Source organism: Microplitis demolitor, chromosome 1, assembly GCF_026212275.2.
Source record: "Microplitis demolitor isolate Queensland-Clemson2020A chromosome 1, iyMicDemo2.1a, whole genome shotgun sequence".
NCBI classification, from domain to species: Eukaryota; Metazoa; Arthropoda; class Insecta; order Hymenoptera; family Braconidae; genus Microplitis; species Microplitis demolitor.
This window is the reverse complement of record NC_068545.1, coordinates 358,526-365,036: the sequence shown is the minus strand read 5'-3', so window position 1 is coordinate 365,036 and position 6,511 is coordinate 358,526.

Genomic DNA, 6,511 nt, shown 5'->3' with positions numbered 1-6,511 from the left:
AAAGTCACGTGCCCATGTATTCCTGCCCCCACTCTCGGACAGTACTACACATCGATATTTGGCACTAGTGGTAGTGTAGCAGAACCAGTGGCAGAGGCAGAGCCAGAGCAAGCAGAGACAGAAACAGTGTGTAGAGTGTAGACCGTGTAGAATCAACGACAGCAGGAGTGGGAGCCCAGAGTAAGTCAAAGCTCGACGAAACATGGACACGACACACAACACGATCAAACCAACCTTGGCACTGTGTGTGTCGTGTGTGGACACTTGCGCACCCGCGCGTTCTCCCTTGCTCACTCAACCATCGCACGCTCTTATTTTCCGCCTTCTCACTCCCTGTCTTTATTTCCACATACGTCTCACTCACTTTTTAAATCATTTTTTTTTTTTATTATTATTTTATTTTACTCTCTCTCTCTCTCTCTCTCTCTCTCTCTCTCTCTCTCTTTTACTCTTATTTATTCTTCATTTAATTTTTTTATCTTACGCATCATTTTTACCCTCTCTTTTTAAATTCATCCCGAGTCTCTCGCGCATCCGCGGTTACCCCTCTCCTTATTTTAATTTTTTTAAACATTACAATTGAATAAGTTTATAATTATTCGCGCGCTTTTTAATTTTTTTGCTCTGCGCTCCTTTTTATACTCGGTAAAAAAAATATATAAGAGTTTGTAAGTATGAACATTCAATATCCCCTGAAACCGATACCCGAATCATTATTTTTTTTATTAATTCCCTGTCGATGCTATTAATATTTAGTGTTGTTATTCGACGATATCAGAAACAGACAAGTATTTGGTTATGATATTAGATACATTTTAATTATCGTATTTTATAAAAGATTGATGGATAATTTTTGTGAAAATGATCTAGAATTTCCTGGCCGGTAACTTTCAAAGACGAGTAGAGCAGTAAGCAGTAACTGGGTATATTATATACCAGACTATTATATATTGGAGCGAAAATCTACAATGAAGCTCCATGGACGTTAAATTTCGGTAATTAGATCGTTCTTCGGATAATTTACGGACGAAATTCCGATAATGTTGTTCATCGAACGCCAATTAAAGTCTCCAGTCTTGCAGCAAAAAATAAAAAAAGTAAAATAAAACAAATTATTTAAAAATAACAAATAAAAGGTGATGACAAAATTCAAATGCAAATGAAATTTTTTCACACCGTCTAGTCTGAGAGTAAACAAAACTAATTACACTCTTGGCAAGTACTTTCTTACTATTCCCGATCGTAGTTTGAAAAAAGTATACGTTTGGTGATAGTATAAAAAATTTGTCGATATTAAAATTCTTCATTGACATGTAGACCATCGTCAAACATAAATTTTTACGGGAGTTTTAATGTTAACACTTTTGAATTTTCATAAAAGTAACTATTAAAAAAGAATTAAACTTTAAGATATTTTTTAAAACTTCACCTGCTTCTTCTTATCTCTAAAGCGAGAAGAGGTCTGAAATTATTTAACAGATGGAGGAATTTTCGGAGTAATTATTGGCTTAGCCTCAGCTACGGTTTAAAGTATCATTTTTTTACTTTACTCGTCTTAAAATTACCTACACCATTGTATGCCTTTCCTTTTTTTCTTCATTTTTCCTAGTCATAGTTATAATTAGACTCGCCGACTGCCGTTGATTTTAAGCGATTACCTTTTAGATGACGCTAAAATTTTCGCTAAAACTTCATCTTAAATTTCCAACAGTATCGTACTAGAAAAACTGCCTAATTATTTAAAAAAAAAAAAAAAAATTATCATTTTTTATGTTTTAAATATGGAAATAAATTACGCTGAGACTAAACCTCATGGAAGTTTCTAGAACTTGGTAGTATCTTAAAGCTGTAAATACTTTTGAGACTAGAATATTTAAATGATAAAGTAATTTACTTGAAAGTTATTGATTTAAATAAATACTAAAGATTTAAATAACCCATGTATTGATTTTGTGATAGCCTACCAAAGGTTTAAATTGTAATTTAATTCTAATGATTTGACAGTTTATAGTAATATTTAAATAAATAATATTTTAACAAGTTATAAAAATTTATATGTTAAATTAAAATAGCATCTAAAATAATATACTTGGTAAAAATAAAATTTATTAATAATAAATTTTTATCTCAAGTATTTTATTCTTTTTTTTTTTCCTTAAAATTTTCCATTGATGCATAACATAAAATTGTATAGAGATATTGTATAGTATAGTGTTTGTCGGTCCTCAAAGAGATGTTCAGGTAAAATTTTCAGCAAATCCCATCCAAGCGATTCGAGCAGCAAAGCCCATAGTCCATCAATACCCAATGCAAGTTTCACTTGAACCCAAGAAAAATGGTTACAGTATTTTTGTATTTAGGAATGCATGCAATGGCATTTGTGATGGACAACCGCTTTTATTTTTCACAGCTTAAATACAGAATCTATCCTACCTATACCTATACCTTTACCTGTATCTGTGTCTACTCATTTTGGAGTGTCAGTGGGATGACCAAGTCCACTGACACGTCCAATACAAGTTTAGGTTACAAATAAAATACACGCGGTAGTTCCATAGACTAGGATTTTCTACTTAAAGTCTACAGCAAATGTGTAATGGCATAAAAAAATTTAAGTATTTGAGTAAAACCCAGAGCGAGGAGCTATAGATTCAAGGCTGTCAGTACAGCGTGCTGGTTTTGCCTCAAGCACCTGCCTTACCCATGTACAAAACTACTCACTCTGTCTCTCTGCATCCATTATTTTTCAGCCATGCTGTCTGATAATAGAAGTACTATTTCGTCTTGTTCCTCTCCTTCATTTTACCTCTGCTCTGGCTGCCAGCAAACTCCGCTCACAAGCCAATACGACTTCTTAGCCATTGCCATTTACGTTAAATTATACAATTTGTCACGTTTATAAATTTTACCATTGTCCTTTATTACCAGTACTAGTGATTAATGGGTTTCGGAATTTTCCATGCTGTAAATCCAAAGCTACTAAAAATATAAAAAAATCGATTTACACGCAATAAAATAAATACATTTTTTTATTTACTCAATGTCAAAAAAAAAAAAAAATAATATTTATCTTATATAATATAATAATAAACTAAACTAGCGTTATTGAATTCGAATTATAGCTAATTGATAATAGTAATAACAATAATAATGATAATAATAATAAATTTTTAAAGTTACAGTTAACGATTTATAGCGAGGGTTCATAGGTTAAATAGAAACATTTATCTTACTCAACCCCTTGGAGCTGGAAAATAAAAGTATAAAGTAAGAGAAGAATTTTTCCGGGAAATACTTAAAGAAAAATATTATTTAGGTGTTTGATAAATTTTTATCGAAGTTGGAAATAAAATACGCAGACAAAAATAATTCATATTTTTCTCATGTTGACATATGGGAAATCCTTATGTTGGCATAATAAACATTCCTATAGCAGTATGATAATTCACATGTAAAAATGGAAAAAAAACCGAATTTTTTTTTATTCAATGTCCCTATGAAAGAGCCTTAAAAATATTGAGGAATGATAATTAGCGGGCAAGATTTTTAAAAAATTGACCAGATGACACACAGGGACATGCCTTGATAGCCCAATCGAACAGGGTTATCAAGGGATTTTTTTTTTTTTTAAGTACTGAGCCCTGAGTCTAGATTTTCTATGGAATTTCTATAAATTTTCTACGTTTTCTTAGACGGTGACGAGTTCTGAGTTCTATAGATTTCGAAAATGGTAAAAATAGCCATTTTTTTTGTTGTATAATGTTAGCAAGTGATTGATATCACGATAAAGTTAATTAATGCAGACAATATAACATTAATACAGTGTTAAGTGACCAGCAAACAAATAACATCTACCGCCTGTTGGATCGGTCGTCAGATTTTTCAACGTAAGCAACCGGTTAGTCTGCAATCATTATCGTTATTTGCGAAACTTGCAACTCTCACATTGGAACTTGGGATAAACAATGAAACAAAGGACTTACAAGTTTATTTTATTTAAATATTATATTTTACCAGCTCAATATTTACTTTAATAACCATCCATAATTTTCTATAAGTAAATAAAAATTTAAATTGATCATTCGCTAGGGCGTGGAGTTATTTAATTGATAATCAAACGAAGTAATCAACGTCAAAAATAATAAAAAATAAATATAATTAATGATTCGGTTTCGGCTTCCTTTTATAAAAATAAAAATATAAAAAATCGATCTACAATAGACAGGATGTAAAAATCCACAGAGAAATGAAACACCGGAAACATCGAAGGACTCTGAGTTGATGCTTTCGTTTTTTCAAGGTCTCTAAAAATTACACAAGAGAAAAGAGAAAAATATCTATCCACAGCCTACAAGACTGAAGATGTATCTCATCAACCCGGATCGAGGTGTAAATTTTTCACACACATCTTGTTCTCACAATAATATATATACGTAATTCTTATTTCTCATTTCTCATTTCCAAACATCAGAAGTTGGACTCCTCGCACTCACATCAGCTAATAGTGAGGCGAAATTGTTGGTCCGTTTGAGGGAGAGGAGAAAGTCCCCAACAGTCGATTACGGCACCCATCGACACCGATTACGAGACTCAAACACGTTATAACATTAACATCCTATACAGATTAAACAAATAACACAATACAATACAATGGTATTAGTGTAGCAGATGCATACATACTTTGTAACCCCGAAAAAAAAAAAAAGAAAAAATCACCAGCTGTTTACCCCACGTCGATCATAATCGATATTACATTGCATCATTCCTATTAATATATATTACGTTAAATTTTCTCTAAACACATACCGGGCAGCTCTGAGAAATGGAAAAAAAATAGAAATGAGAACAGACCTAACCGTTCCTCCCATTTTTTAAAAATTTTCCACAACCACCCGATGAAAAAGGTCAGAAAACGGAGACAGCAAATAAATAAAAGGAAAAAACTTTTTGGGCTCGCATATGGCATGAGTTGTCGGAAATATCGGCCGAATTATGCAGATGTCACGATATATTTTACTTCCTGTAATAATATTATTCCTCGAAAACCTCCACTCTTTCAGTTTAAACATCCATTACACATTTTAAAAAGTACTTGTATATTAACTACCTTGTGTCGAGACAAATAATGTTAAATTACTAACAAGTAGCCGCCTAAACCAAATATTTAATTGGGTACGCCGACGTCGCGACAAACCTTGCTTTTAAATGTTTTCAGAAAAGAAAAGATAAATAGGAGCTAGGGGGGATTAAGTTCTTGTGAAAGACGGTAACGATGGCTAGAGACTGACGATATATAGTCTAGATCTTTAATATTATATACTGTTTTTATTGAGGCTGGAAAAAAAAAGCCAGTTGAGTTCGGTTGACAATGAGGGTAAGGCTCCTTTACAAACTTAAGACTCGGGCCCGAAACAGCTGGTCGATCTTACATCGACCTCGTCGTCGTCGTCCTCGTTGGTTGAGAAACTAAAATATATATATTATGAATGTATATACGTGTTGGTGGTGGTGGTGATGGTGATGGTGATGGTGATGGTATTGGTGGACAGAGTAAAGTAGAGTATATAAGTGAGGTGACGTGAGAGACAGAGGAAGAGGTGAAAATAAAAAAGGAAACGGTACCACCTGGCGTACCTGGGATATTTTGCTGGCTTACCTGAGAGCAACGCTTTACCTGGGGTTACGCTGCTTTTGTACAAACCGGAGCACCCGCACGATACGTGAAACTTAGCTGCAGGATACCAGACATCAGACTGTTGAGCCATCAACTAAATGAGATCTCAGTTCTACATATATATCTATAGATAAATTTTTATGTCGATTCGGTGTATTATATTTTATCAATAAATAAATTTTAACAATGTCTTGTGGAAATAGAAAATATATTTTTTAAGTAACCCACCCAGAGTTCCCACTGCAGGAGATCTTTACACGCATGATACTATGATGACTATACAGAAATTTATTTTATGGATTTGGAACGTGTCTATTAAGGCCAGATGACGACTGAGACACTGGAAATAAAATTTATATGTTTTTTTAAAAAATTAATAAAGATGAGGGTTAAATGGGTGTATTGTTTATTATTATTATAATTAAGTTGTTATTAATTAATAATTGAATAAATTACTCGAGTGTTTTTCTTATTAGTAAGACAAGTCGGAGAAGAGATAAGAAAAAATATTCGTGTACTGATGAAATTATCTTGTAAGATCGTACGTCGGTTTAAGGATCACGAAAACACATCACGCATCACGAAGCCCCAAATTATATGATAATGAGTGTAAAATAAGTTGAGAAGATGAGGTATAGGTAATATTCTGGCCGCACAAAGGAGTCGAGTTAAAAACAAAAATTGCCAATAAGTGCAGTAACTAAATGACTTTTAAGATGCTTCGAGTCTTGAAAGACCAGCAGTCACGCGTCTCAAGGTCAAAGATTTTATAAACTGACGTACTGCGATCTTGATGATGATGATGATGATGATGATGGTGATGATCATGACACGGGC